This window comes from Lactuca virosa, chromosome 7, assembly GCF_052849685.1.
Source record: "Lactuca virosa cultivar CGN04683 chromosome 7, Lactuca_virosa_CGN04683_v6, whole genome shotgun sequence".
In the NCBI taxonomy this organism is placed as follows: Eukaryota; Viridiplantae; Streptophyta; class Magnoliopsida; order Asterales; family Asteraceae; genus Lactuca; species Lactuca virosa.
Genome location: NC_136432.1, coordinates 277067892 through 277083118, shown reverse-complemented (window position 1 = coordinate 277083118; position 15227 = coordinate 277067892). Strand labels below are relative to the sequence as shown.

General features: G+C 34.5%; 1 long non-coding RNA gene across 1 annotated transcript; it reads left to right on the top strand.

Moving 5' to 3' along the window:
• The first annotated feature begins 11054 nt into the window (after window positions 1–11054).
• Window positions 11055–15017, top strand: LOC145124822 (uncharacterized). The gene is made up of 2 exons (XR_013715717.1): window positions 11055–11475; window positions 11656–15017. It is a non-coding gene; the product is annotated as an uncharacterized LOC145124822 (long non-coding RNA).
• The last annotated feature ends 210 nt before the right edge of the window (window positions 15018–15227 follow it).

Genomic DNA, 15227 nt, shown 5'->3' with positions numbered 1-15227 from the left:
CTACTTTGGATCTATGTTTTAACTATTGAACATACAACTTTGAATTGCAAAACAAGAACCCTAGAGGAGAGAGGCTAATTTCAAAATTAACAAACTAGGGTTTAGGGTTTACATACCTTTCAATTGTTATAGCAAACAATTGATATTCCCTTGATCTTGATCTTGATCTTCTTGGAAGCTTTAGCACCACAAGTGTAATGCCTCTAATGGAATCACACCCAAACTAGCAAGAAGGAAAGTAGAAGAGAGAGGGGAGAGGGAGTATGCAAAATCTCGGCCTTAGGGTTTCTTCAAAAGAAAGAGTGACCAAAAACATGAACCAGGAGGCTCCTTATATAGTTGAGGGATCTAGGGTTTAAGGGAAACCCTAGTTATCCTTTGCTTAGGGCCTAAGCAAACCCAAGGGCCTTATCCAAGCCCCTATGGACGAAATTATTAGGGTTTCCCCTAAAGATTTCGTCCACCCTCTTCCAAGGGGGTTCTAGAGCCTTCCACTCAACTATTAGATAATTGCAAACTAGTCCCTTCACCTTATAATTAATTCTTTAAACCCCAAAATCAATTCTGATTAATTTCTGGCTAACAATTAATTAAACATAATGATTTCTAATTAATATATTAATCCATTAACATATTAATAAATCATTTATATATATATTAATTTATTAATCTTATAAATTAATATCTCTCCTTTCATAATTTCCTTGTCCAGTTGCTAGGTTGAGGGCAACCCAAAAGGACTGTGCTGCTATCAATTCAAGTACATACTAATTATAGTTATGGGCTTAGACACCTAATCCAACAGTCTCCCACTTGGATAAGTCTGTAACTATAATTGCTAGTATGCCTTCTAAATTTGACCAGCAAATTGTAGCTTCCAAAAAGCTGCTGCCGAACTCTGACCCAGTCAGTTACGTGTCCTAAGATAAGTGATCATATAACCCTTCGTTCTGCTTGATATCCCCAGACAAAAGACATGGAATGTAATCAATCTGTTTGTCCAGAATCTATGTTTCTCGATTCCTGATTTGTGATGATGTAGGACTTCTAATCGAACACATCAATTTAGTCCTGGCTGGGCCCAGCACATAAGTCAACAACAAATCATCGAGGGGCCCACAGATATCGCTTTTCCTGTTAGGGCAAAAGGAACGAATAAACGTTGACTCATATGCTTGTATCTTTTACTCATCAAATTATGCATGACAATACGTTTTATAACACCAAGTTACTGATGCGTTTTCGTATCACCAATGCACAACCGACTTGTAAATTACAACTCATATATCTTCGTTTCAAGATTATAAGATATTATCGTCTCAGTATTACTCGTGATGAATTCCATGAAGTAATACTCTGAGCGAGGGTTTATCCAATACTCAAATCTCAATTTCTGAGTACTCATGAACGTTGCAGCAATTCTATTGCCATGTCTATCCTTAGACAATCTGCAATCCAATTCATGACAGTCTTAATTCACTACTTACTTCCAAGAGTACGAGCGACTATGGAGTTTGAATAATCTCATTATTCAGGAAGTAAAACATGCAAAATATGAAACACAATAATAAACAATTGACAAAAGGTAGTAGCCAAACTTATAAATAATACTTTATTATTTAATCACCAAAAGTCAATTACATTTACTTTGTTACAAGTTTCAAAAACTAATCTAACTACTAAAACTAATATCATCTTTCAGTCCTATGCTCCGAGCATGCTGAATATGCTTAGCCCTACTCAGACCCTTTGTGAGGGGATCTGCTGGGTTATCTTCAGATGACACCCTCTTTACTATAAGATGGCCTTCTTCAACTCTATGTCTAATGAAATGGTACTTTCTATCGATATGTCTGGTCTTACCATGATATCTCGGTTCCTTTGTCAAGGCAACCGCTCCTTCATTATCGCAGAACAGTTCCATAGGCTCCTGGATGGTTGGAACAACTCCGAGATCCCCGATGAAGTTCCTCAACCAAGCTGCTTCTTTCGACGCTTCACTTGCTGCAATGTACTCTGATTCACAAGTAGAATCAGCCACCGTATTTTGCTTGGAACTCTTCCAAGTAACTGCTCCTCCATTCAGTAAAAATACCCAGCCCGACTGAGAACGGAAGTTATCTCTATCCGTCTGAAAGCTGGCATCACTGTAACCATCTACTCTCAAAGTATCACTGCCACCAAGCACAAGAACCCAGTCCTTCGTCCTTCGCAAATACTTGAGTATATTCTTAACTGCTATCCAATGAGCTCTACCTGGGTTTCCCTGATAGCGACTGACCATGCTCAAAGCAAATGCCACATCAGGGCGAGTACATGTCATAGCGTACATGATCGATCCGACAGCGGAAGCATAAGGTACACGACTCATGTCATCTATTTCAACATCTGTACTCGGGCATTGAGTCTTACTCAATTTGGTATTGCTCTGGATAGGTAGCTCTCCCTTCTTGGAATTTTCCATACTAAACCTCTTGAGTACCTTATCCAAGTATGTGCTCTAACTAAGTCCAATTAGTCTCTTCTTTCTATCTCTCAATATTCTAATCCCAATAATATAGGCAGCTTCTCCAAGGTCTTTCATGGCAAAACACTTTCCAAGCCAAGACTTAACTTCTTTCAAGGTTGGAACGTCGTTACCAATGAGTAATATGTCATCGACATACAACACCAGAAAAGTTACTATACTCCCACTAGCCTTGATATACACACAGAACTCATCTTCACTTCTAGAGAAACCAAACTCTTTGACTTTCTCATGGAAGCAAAGATTCCAACTGCGAGATGCTTGTTTCAATCCATAAATGGATTTCTCAAGCTTGCACACTCTATTGGGGAACTTCGCATCAACAAAACCCTCTGGCTGACTCATGTAAACATCTTCAGCCAACTTCCCATTAAGGAAAGCAGTTTTGACATCCATCTGCCAGATTTCATAATCATGAAAGGCAGCTATGGCGAGCAATATCCTAATAGATTTAATCTTAGCTACTGGTGAGAAGGTCTCATCATAGTCAACCCCTGGGGTTTGAGTGAAACCTTTTGCAACCAGTCGAGCCTTGAATGTGTGCACATTTCCATCCATGTCTGTCTTCTTCTTGAAGATCCATTTGCACCCAACTGTCTTACGACCTGGTGCACTATCAACCAAATTCCAAACTTGGTTGTCATACATGGACTTAATCTCGCTGTCCATTGCCTCTTTCCACTTGGAAGCCTCTGGGCCTGCCATTGCTTCCTTATAAGTGACTGGTTCATCTAAGTTTACCAGTGTTCTGTCACTTATGAATGTGTCACCATCTGAAGTAATATGAAAACCATACAACTCAGGTGGCACACTCACCCTAGTGGATCTTCTAAGAGGTAATGAGTTATCGATTGGTTCAACAGGAACTGTTTCCTCTGGTTGAGTGCTAGTGTCATCTAAGGTTCCTTCATTGTCTGACTCTTGAATTTCTTCAAGGTCAATAGTGCTCCCACTGTCCTCTTTGGATATAAGCTCTCTTTCAAGAAAGACTCCTCTTCGTGCTACAAAGACCACGTTCTCACTAGGCCTGTAGAATAAATATCCAAAAGACTGCTTTGGGTAACCAATGAAAACACATTTCTCACTTCTAGCTGCTAGCTTGTCGTGAGTCTCTCGTCTTACGAAAGCTTCACAACCCCAGACTTTAATGTGTGCTAACGAGGGAACTTTCCCTGTCCACATTTCGTGAGGTGTTTTGGCAACCTTCTTTGTAAGGACAAGATTGAGGATGTGGGCGGCTATCTTTAAGGCATACCCCCAGAAGTGAATGGGAAGCGAAGCCCGACTCATCATAGAACAAACCATGTCTAACAAGGTTCGATTGCGCCTCTCAGCTACACCATTTAACTGTGGTGTCCTAGGAGGAGTCAATTGTGAGACTATCCCACATTCTTTCAGATAGTCGTTAAACTCGATACTAAGATACTCCCCGCCTCTATCGGATCTAAGTATCTTTATCTTTCTGCCCAATTGATTTTCGACTTCATGCTTAAACTCTTTGAACTTTTCAAAAGTTTCTGACTTATGCTTGATCAAGTAGATATATCCATATCTGCTATAATCGTCAGTGAAAGTCATATAGAATCGATTAGCATCTCTTTTAGTTGATCTGAATGGCCCACACACATCTGTGTGTATGAGATCCAACAGACATTCACCTCTTTCACAAGACCCTGTGAATGGTGATTTTGTCATCTTTCCCAAAAGACAAGATTCACACATATCATCTGATTTTAGGTCAAATGATTCCAACACTCCATCCTTTTGGAGTTGGGCTATGCGTTTCTCGTTAATGTGTCCAAGACAACAATGCCACAAGCATGCCTTGTCTACACTATTAGACAAGTCAATATTAAGTACACTATTTCCTAGGCTATCAACACAAGTCACTGTTTCATACACACCATTACAAGGCAAAGCTTCAAACATAAAAACACCATTCTTATAAACAGAAATTGAACCATTCAAATCATTAAAAGAATATGTAAAACCTTGTCTGAACAATGCATGAAATGAAATAATGTTTCTCGTCATCTCAGACGAATAGCAACAATTTATTAAATCTAATCTAACATCATTACTAAGCAGAAGCTGATAAACTCCGATCTTGGTTACTGGTGAAGATTTTCTGTTTCCCATGATCAAGTTTATCCTTCCTCGCTCTATCTCCTCACTTTCCTTTAGACCCTGCAAATCAGAACAGATATGAAAACCACATCCTGTATCAAGGACCCATGAACGAGAAGATAATGAGTTATTAGCAGAAATAGTGTAAATACCTGCCGAAGATGGCTTCACTTTGCCATCCTTGATATCTTGCAGATATTGTGGGCAAGATCTCTTCCAATGCCCTTTTTGGTTGCAGTAAAAGCAAACTGCCTCTTTTGGATCAGAAACATGGGGAGTGGAACCATTGGGCTTAGCCTTTGGGCCATTACTAGATGACCCAGCTTGAGCCTTGCTCTTCCAGTTTTGTTTGGGAGGACCTTTCCTCTTTTTCCCCTTTCCCTGTCCAATAGCCAAAACAGGGGCACTCGTAGGTGTGGAGGGTATACTTTTACCCTTCATCCCTGCCTCAGCTGTCTGCAACAAGTTGTGCAATTGGGCCAAGGTCTGCTCTGTATTGTTCAAATGGTAAGTTAGAATAAACTGACCATAACATTCAGGAAGTGAGTTCAAAACCATGTCAATGGCCAATTCCTCATCAAAGTGAATATTGAGCTTGACCAAACGCTCTATGTAGCGTTGCATTCTTTGCACATGTGAAACAACTGACTCCCCATCTTTCATCTTGCAAGCCACGAGTGACTTGACTACTTCGAACTTTTCTTGACGAGCTCGCTTATGGTACTTTTCCATAAGGTCCTTGTTCATCTCGAAAGGCCAGTAGTCCTCATAGTACCTCTGTAGTTCTGGGGACATAGTTGCCACCATGATGCATGCCACTTTGGTAGCATCATCGTAATGTTTCTTGTAGGCAGCAAGATCTTCAGGAGTAGCTTCATTCTCATCAAGCTCTTTGAGCTCCTTTTCAAGAACATATTCTTTGTTCTCGAAACGAAGAGCCATCTTGATGTTGCGCATCCAATCGTTATAGTTTGAGCCATCCATAACGACTTTGGAGCATATATTGAGCAAGGAGAAGTTCTGGTTGGAGGAGGATGAAGTAGAAGTGTTTCCAGGAGTAGACATCTGAAAAGAAAGAAAGTTTTAGTTAGATTTCAAGATACCTTAATAGAATAACCCAAAGATATAATATCAAGGTTAGGATCCAACTATGAAGATTCACAACTCAGAAATGGGATGCCGAGATCCAAGTGCAAATTTCATAAAGGTAGGCGAATGACGATTCACCAATTCCACCATTAGACGAAACAAACGAAGTGAAATTCCTAATTCTTTTGAGATACATTGAAACTATTCAATGGCATGTTTTAATCTCAGATTATGCTCTTCTATTTGTGACTGGGATGCCGAGGATCACAAACAAGATGTGAATAACCATGCAAATGTGCTTGGTAACCTCATTGTCTTTATCATTCACTATTGATGTGCTGGTAAACCACACACGCTCCATCAAAATGACAATTATGAGATACCCATTACTACTCTTTATTAGTGCCTTTTAGTGTGCTGGTTAACCACACACGCTCCACTAACGACCAATAAAGTATAATGTGCAATTTCATGGATTAGCATACTTTTCACATTTTTCCTAAAGTAACTAGAGTTGGGATTTTTGAAAATAATGTTCTAGTACTTTTAATATCATTATACTTTTAATGAGAAGTAGTTGTCCTATCAAATCCGTTCTGCTAACGACCCTCCACTAATCAAGGAAGCGGTGGGTGAGAGTGGACACCCATTCAACTACCATTTTATAGGCAGTTTCCTTATACCCCCCTTATAGATTAGCTTCGTGAATGAGGCATACTAGCGATTTGACTGACCATATTCTTATACATATAATATTAAACCTTTAATTATAATATATATATAAGGTGTGTTTTAAAACTTTTTAAAACTTCAAGGGTTTATATAAATTTCGAAATTTAAGCTATTAAATTCAAATTTAAATAAACCAATTAACTAGATTTAATATTTATCTATTAATTAACTATTAATCAAATTATTAAATCTTGTAAGGATTATCTAATTAAATTAATCAATTAATTTAATCCTAATCCTTATCCCTCTAATTTCGAAAAATAGGGTAAGGATAATTATCCAATTAATCTAATTAAGTAACAATTATCCAAAAACAAGAAACCCTAGTTATCCTCTTAGCATATTTCGAAATTCATAAGGGAGGAGGCTAGGGTTTTCAAAACCCTAACCCTAATTTCGATTAGGGTTCTTTGGAGGCTAGGGTTTTCGAAAAAACCCTTTGATCCAAAACCCTAGAAATCGAAAAATTGGCCTTTAGGGTTTAATAGCTATAAACCCTAATTTGCAATTCAACAATTGTAGCAATTCAATTTAAAACAACAATGGCTCTGATACCACTGATGGGTTTTAGGTAAAACAAATAAACTAGAAAACAATTCCTAAGTTCACATGCAACCTACTTTGGATCTATGTTTTAACTATTGAACATACAACTTTGAATTGCAAAACAAGAACCCTAGAGGAGAGAGGCTAATTTCGAAATTAACAAACCAGGGTTTAGGGTTTACATACCTTTCAATTGTTATAGCAAACAATTGATATTCCCTTGATCTTGATCTTGATCTTCTTGGAAGCTTTAGCACCACAAGTGTAATGCCTCTAATGGAATCACACCCAAACTAGCAAGAAGGAAAGTAGAAGAGAGAGGGGAGAGGGAGTATGCAAAATCTCGGCCTTAGGGTTTCTTCAAAAGAAAGAGTGACCAAAAACATGAACCAGGAGGCTCCTTATATAGCTGAGGGATCTAGGGTTTAAGGGAAACCCTAGTTATCCTTTGCTTAGGGCCTAAGCAAACCCAAGGGCCTTATCCAAGCCCCTATGGACGAAATTATTAGGGTTTCCCCTAAAGATTTCGTCCACCCTCTTCCAAGGGGGTTCTAGAGCCTTCCACTCAACTATTAGATAATTGCAAACTAGTCCCTTCACCTTATAATTAATTCTTTTAACCCCAAAATCAATTCTGATTAATTTCTGGCTAACAATTAATTAAACATAATGATTTCTAATTAATATATTAATCCATTAACATATTAATAAATCATTTATATATATATTAATTTATTAATCTTATAAATTAATATCTCTCCTTTCATAATTTCCTTGTCCAGTTGCTAGGTTGAGGGCAACCCAAAAGGACTGTGCTGCTATCAATTCAAGTACATACCAATTATAGTTATGGGCTTAGACACCTAATCCAACACTTCTATCCCTTCCATGCAAGAGTTGTGATGTCTTAATGGATTAATAAGTTAGGGTTTTAGCTTTTGGACCTTCCCTAGCCATGGAAAGTCATAAAGGTGAAAACTTTATGACTTAAGACAATGTTTTGAGGCTAGATCTGAGTTTAGGTGAAAAGTCCTTAAGGGATTAAGTGCTTAATGAATGAGTGGGATCAGGCTGCGTATGATGGGTGTATGTTGAGTACGTTGGGTGTACTCAACTGCCATGGACTTTGACTTTTGTTGACTTCTGTTGACTATTGACTTTTTGACCAAGTTTGACTTGTTGGATTAGGTGTCAAAACCCATAACTATAATTGGTATGAACTTGATTTGATAGTAGCATGGTCCTTTTGGGTTGTGTAACAACCGTCAAAATTTGAGTCAGCACTAGAATTGATAAACTTAGTTGCACGTATAGGCACGACACATACTAGACTTAGTAACTAGAAGCTAAGTTATAACCTACTAGAAACTTGGAAGTAGATAGAAACAATGGATGGTGTACTTAGATTTCACATTGATATGTGAATTGTATAACTACTTAACTGTAGAGACTATCCATATTCGGGTCACTCTTTGACTCGAATACCTTTTCATGAATCATACACACACATTATGCACTTGACCTAGTAGTAGAAATAAGGTCAGAGTATCGTGGAACTTAAGTCAAAGTTGAAACTATGACTAGTACACTTGGTTCTTCAAGTTCACTTGAATCTCAAAACCACTACATATAAATGCCAATAAACCGAAAAAAAGGAATTACAAAAATTTTTCTAACTTGAATAAGAGTTAGGGAACACAAAAATAATTTGAAGTCTCAAAGATTCAATTTATTTTGATATCCAAAGATGTATTAAACTCCAAAACCCTAAAAGCCATAAAATCTCATATTTATAAACTTTAACCTTAAAAATTCTATAAAAATAATTATGAACCTTATAATATCATCTTATAATGATTAAAATTATGAAAATTCATTCAAAGAAAATAAAATTTATAACATTAACATTTATCTCTAATTTATAAGGTAAAAAGAAAATCAAGGATTTTATTTATAAACAAAAACTAGACAAATGCAACTTTTAAAAATATATTGAAAATTTTATAAAAATTGAGGGAAATTATATAAATTAAATGGAAGAGATGGGAAGTCTCTCTCCTCATTGAAAAATCCAGATCTCTCTCCCCATATCTCTCCTCTTCCCAACACACATAATAACTTTTCCAACCTACACACTCTATCTTCTTCACTTTTCTCTCTCACTCTTCAATTCCCCCAACACCATTTTCTCTCATCCTCTCTCTATAACCACGAACTTTTTCCAGAAAATGAAGCCAAAAACACTCCTTAAACTCTAAATCTTCATCATTTGAAGTAATCTTGAAGGTAATCATGAATTTTCTTTCATTTTACTTCACTTTCCTTCAAGTTTTGCTATTTTTCTTGCACTTTCTCCTTCTTCTACTCCATTCTATGGTAAAATCATGAACATTTTCTCACACTCATGGTTTTGATGATGATGGAGGTAGATTTTCACCAAAAACATCTTGCATGTTACAAAATGGTGAAGATCCATGACCTAAATCTAAGTCAAAATCATGGAAATGCACTTTTCTACAAGTTTTGGTGGAAAATCACCACATGCACCCTAATTTTTCATTTCAAAACGATTTTTGACCATTTAAAACTTATGAATCTCCTTCAAAACAACATGCATGTGATGATCTTCAAGCTTAGATGCTTGATGATCAAAGTCTGTTGTTAAAAGCTTTCAAATATGTTCATGAAGGATTTATTACCAAATAAATACCTACGATTTCTTTTCTATTCAAATGCGATTTTTTCCAGAATCCGACCAACAAAATAAGATGATCTGTAAATTTTCAGAAACTAATTCGTTTTTCTCGAATTATGATAATTATTGCAAGAAAATAGGGCATTAATTCATATAAAATACTTTCTGGGGTCTATAGATCATAGGTAAATTCGTGGATGACCCCGAAAGTAAATAATGACATCTCAGCGAGTTTCATCGATTTTTGTTACTGTTTGGTATGGTTTTGAATCTTCTTTTTGTTTAATTCAAATAAATCATAAAACCACTTTAGTGAATGTGAAAAGGATATCCAAGATTTTTCACAGATGTTACCTCATGTGGAGTACTCAGATAAATAATTTCAGAATTTTTCATAATGCATACCTATTTTTCCCCGATTTTGTATTTATAATGGACTAAAAACAGGAAAAATACTTTTTCTCATCCAAAATCAATGAAAATTTACCAAAACACCTTATAATATATTAGGATGCTACATAAAAATTATGATTATTTTTCTCTTCTGTATGCTATTTTTCTTCTATTTTCCCAAGATTTAATACACTTAAATCCACAAAAATCATAAAATTGGGTTAAACAGTTAAGAAATCCATTTTTATATTTTTCCTAGCTTAAGAATGTTTAATAACAGTATAAAACAATAATTTGGGTAATTTTGGAAACTGTTTTCTATTTATCTCCATTTTTGTTAGAATAAATGCTCAAAAATCATAAAATCGGGTTACACTATTTAAAAACCAATTTTGGTATTTTTCCCAGATTATATACACTGTATATTACTTTTACAAAATGTTTGGTAATTTTCCTTAACTGTTTAATAATTATTCCTGAATTAATGTTTATTTAAGTGAATAAAACAAAAAAAAAAATATTTAAACTGTTTTGAAACCAACTTTTATATTTTTCTCAGCTCTTATATATATAATAACACTAGTAAAAAAGGTTTGGGGAATTTTTGAAAGTGTTCTCTTATTATTTCTATTTTTATAGAATAAATACACAAAAATCAGAAAAGTCATGTTAAATTGTTTGAAAATACATTTTATTAATTTTCCTAGATTATGTACACTGTAAAACAGTTACACAAAAATTATAAGAATTTTTCATGATAATTTACTATTTTTCTTTGATTTTATGATTATTCAAAGATTTAAAATGGTGAAAAATAGTTATTTAAAAATCAAAATTTCAAAAAAATTTATCTTAATAAAACTGAAATGCAAACTTTGAGAATTTTTGGAACTAAATTATTTATTCTATTGACGGGAAAAACCGCCAAACACATCACATCCGTTTAAACTCCCCCTACTTTCGATCTCAGCCGCGATAACTCGGTTAACCGGAAGTTTCTTCCTTCCTCAGCCTACGACTGCCCACCTCCCACGTTCTACATCCCACAAATCACTTGCATCTCTCCTCCTATTTCTCCCCACGTTCTCAATCACTAACTCTCGTCACTATATAAGTGGTCGATTTCAATATAATCGATCATTCCATCGATCAATTGCTTCAAACCTTTGTAGCGTCTGATCAATGATGGAACACAAACCCGCTGAAAACGCTTTTTCCTGGATTAGTACAAGGACGTTCTCACTCAATTGGATGAGATGACATCGTTTCAGTGGTGGTGGTATGGAGTTCGATAGTGGAATTCCGATGTCACGACCGCCTGTAACCGCCGAAGTATCGTCGTCTTTGTCTCCGCCGTTAAACGAAGGTCCCTTTTCCTTTCTCTGTTTGTTTTTGTACATTAACGATGGAGAATTGATGGTTTATGGAGTTTGATTTTGACTTTGTTGCTGAAAATGGCGTAATCGGAGTCATCAGTTCTCAATGTGATGTTATTTTTGTATATGGATGATTTTTATGGTTTGTTTAGTTTATGATTGTATTTCAGATGCATTGTGGCAATTGAAATTGAGATCAAGGGAATCAATGGAGTCAGGACCTTATCCTGTTCGTGAAGGAGAACCAGATTGTTCGTACTATATCAGAACAGGCCTTTGTAGGTTTGGGGCAACTTGTCATTTCAATCATCCTCCTAACAGAAAACTGGTAATACAGACATTGCTATAAATTCAAGCTTTGTTAGCCGCAATATACAACACATTTAAGAACTAGATTTTGATGGAATATTTTTGACCTGATCCGACTTTCTGGATTTTGAAAGTAATGCTACTTCTGTTTCTGGTGCTTGATTAACAGCAAGGTAAGGGTTTTTTCTTTTTGGGTTAATGAGCTCACTGGATTAAGAACGTCATCTGTATAACCATGTATCATTGTTTCTTTTTTACTTAATCTTCTTTATAGGTCTAGAAATTCACAAGTTTGATGCACTGGTAAGAAACTGTTCATTACATTCTTTCTACTTATATTATTATATTTTGTAATTTTGAAATGAAAGTTAGTGGGACTGAAGAGGGAGAGCAGAAATCTCTCAAGGAGTACATCATCCAAATAACCCATGGTTACATACTGATATATCAAGATTGGGTTGTTCCATTCCAAGCAATACCGATCAACTCAACAAAATACTCATTCTTTAGCCTTGAAACAATAGATAATTGCATATATTTATAAATTAGGACATATCCATGATTAGTTTCCGGTTCAAATCTTTCAATTTTATGTAAGCGATAAATGAAAGAAATAGTAATGTGTTCCTTATAGAAGGAGAGGTAAAAAGGGAAATAATTTGAGTCCCAATTAGCATATGCGGATAGGGGCATTTTTGTAATTTAAGTATTTATCCATTGTTCTTCAAAGGTACAATTTGTTTTCCATGTGGTTTTATTAGTCTACCCATTGTCAGTTTTCTTATTCAGGTAGCAAGAACAATGTTTGGTTTATAAAGAAAAACATTTTTGATTAGTTTTTCCTATCTAATTTTGAAGGTTCATGGTAAGTTTTTACTGATTTGAGTGCTTTTTTTTATTTCCTATTTAGGTGTTTGGTTGTTGCAGAAAACATGTATCAGGACTTTAAAAGGAGACTTCATAATGAATTCAGGGAATGAGGATATAACCACAAATGATGAGGGTGTTTTGGTAATTCCTCCTATAAATTGTATTGCAAGTGCTCATACTTTTATTACCATTATCAACAATGTTCTTTAAAAAGAAAAATACATGTATTATTTTTTTACAATTATAACAAATTCCTAATTAACTTCAATGATTTTAGACCATTTTACCCTTCCTGCATCATTTTTTATTTTGGACCATTTTACCTCTCCTCCCCCCATTTGTATTGAAATGTTTTCGTGTTGTTGTATCTTGTCTGATCCACACTTTCAATCATATTGTGAAACATTAAAGTGCTTAATAGCTTAAGCACTTAGTCATGAAAGTTGTTTGTTGGAATATAAGGGTCCATGTCTGAAATTCAACATCTCAAATGTTTAGTTTGCGATGATGGTAATTATTAAACATAACTATAAATGGGGGCATAACGGTCATTCGACAATTGTCATATTTTAAAAAAATGTATAAATAGGGTCGGGCAAAATGCTAATTCGTCTTTGAAAATAATAGCATTGTATTTATTTTCAATAAAAATTATGTTATTTTTCTTATTTAAGCATTGTACTTTCAAATATAGCATCATACTTTAATTTTTAATTATTATTTTCAAAAAAATTGTGTTATTTTCTTATTTAAGCATTGTACTTTCAAATATAGCATCATACTTTCTTTTTTAATTCATATTTTCAAAAAATATTATGTTTTTTTTCTTATTAAACCATTGTGCTTTCAAAGTACAATGGTTAAATAAGAAAATAAAACAAAAAATTAAAAAAATGAAGATTTGGAAATAAATGTTAAATATATAATTAGACAAACAAAAAAAAGTACATTTCAAAAATCACAATTGGGTTGGGGGGGCATAACGGTCATTTGACAATTATCATATTTTAAACAAATGTATAAATAAGGCTGAGGGAAAAATGGTAATTCGTCTTTGAAAATAATAGCATTGTACTTATTTTCAATAAAAAATATGTTATTTTTCTTATTTAAGCATTGTACTTTCAAATATAGCATCATACTTAAATTTTTAATTCTTATTTTCAAAAAAAATATTTTATTTTCTTATTTAAGCATTGACTTTCAAATATAGCATCATCCTTTCATTTTTAATTCATATTTTCAAAAAAATTTATGTCTTTTCTTATTAAATTATTATACTTTCAAAGTACAATTTGATGTGAAAAATGTCAAGGCTTTTGGTATTTTTTTTTATTTTATTTGAACCCTACAATCTATGTTGTTTTTTTCTTTTTGTCATTGACTTATGAGTTCCAAATCATATTGTAGGACCCGAACTTGTAGTTGGATTTGTTTGTGTTGTGGTACTGTTGTTTCTTTGGTTCTCAAGTTTTCATGGTGAGAGAAAGTTTTTTTATAGTTATTCTCATATTAAGGTATTCGTTCAATAAGAATGCTAATAATGGTTTTAGGTAGGGTGGAACAATGATGACCCGAATCCATTAAATATTATTTGAATCACTGATTTGTAGGGACTTTACACAGAAAAAGAAGTGTTGATCATTTAACATAAGAGGTAAGATAATTGACATATGGAGCGCTTATTAGGTTGTCTCTTAAATTGTTATAGCCATTACTGTTCGTGTTAGCTATAACATTAAAAAACCAAGAGCATTATGTTGCTAATCCTTGCAATGAAAAGAAATGAGTGGTGATGGCTACAATTTAAGGACATGGACTTTTTCCTATTTTCTACAGAAATGTAAGAACATGGGCTATTTGTGTAATTTTAGTAATAAAAGGACTATTTCTGCAAAATCGTATTTCTTTTATTACAGGGGGAGGCATTTTTGTACAAAAATCTTTGTTTTTGTGGTTGTTAACTATCTTTGAGTAGAAGTTCAAACTTGGTTTGGAAGCTTGAGTATTATCTTGCTGTCAAATTTAGTAGCTGGTTCTAAATTCAGCCATTGTAACAGCCCACAAATGAAGACATGCTTCCATGAATGCTTGCAAGCATCTCTTATTAACAAATTTGATCATAGTGTTGATTATTATTGTAGGTTAACTGGTATTGCTAACTTTTGTGTGTAGGTAATTGTTGCATTTTTCTTTTATTTATTGGAATAACTCTTATCCTCTGCCATCTTGCTAGAGGTTATTTTAATATATAGTTAGCTGCATTGGATTGGTCTAATGAAAATTGTAATGTTTCGTTTTGATTGCAAGTTGTAACTTACAAAACTATCATCACTCGTCAGCACATTTTATATTAGGCTTGTAATGTTAGGCATGTCAATTTAAATAGAAAGTAAAGGAGAAACTACATATTTCCAAAAAAGCCCTTGTGGTGTTCATCTAAATATTGAGGAAATTGTGCATGTGCATGAAAACCATTCTTAACTTGATATACCTGTCATGTGGGATCTTCAAGAATCTATCCATTTGCTTCCATAATTATCACGTCGGTAGTTGACGGAGG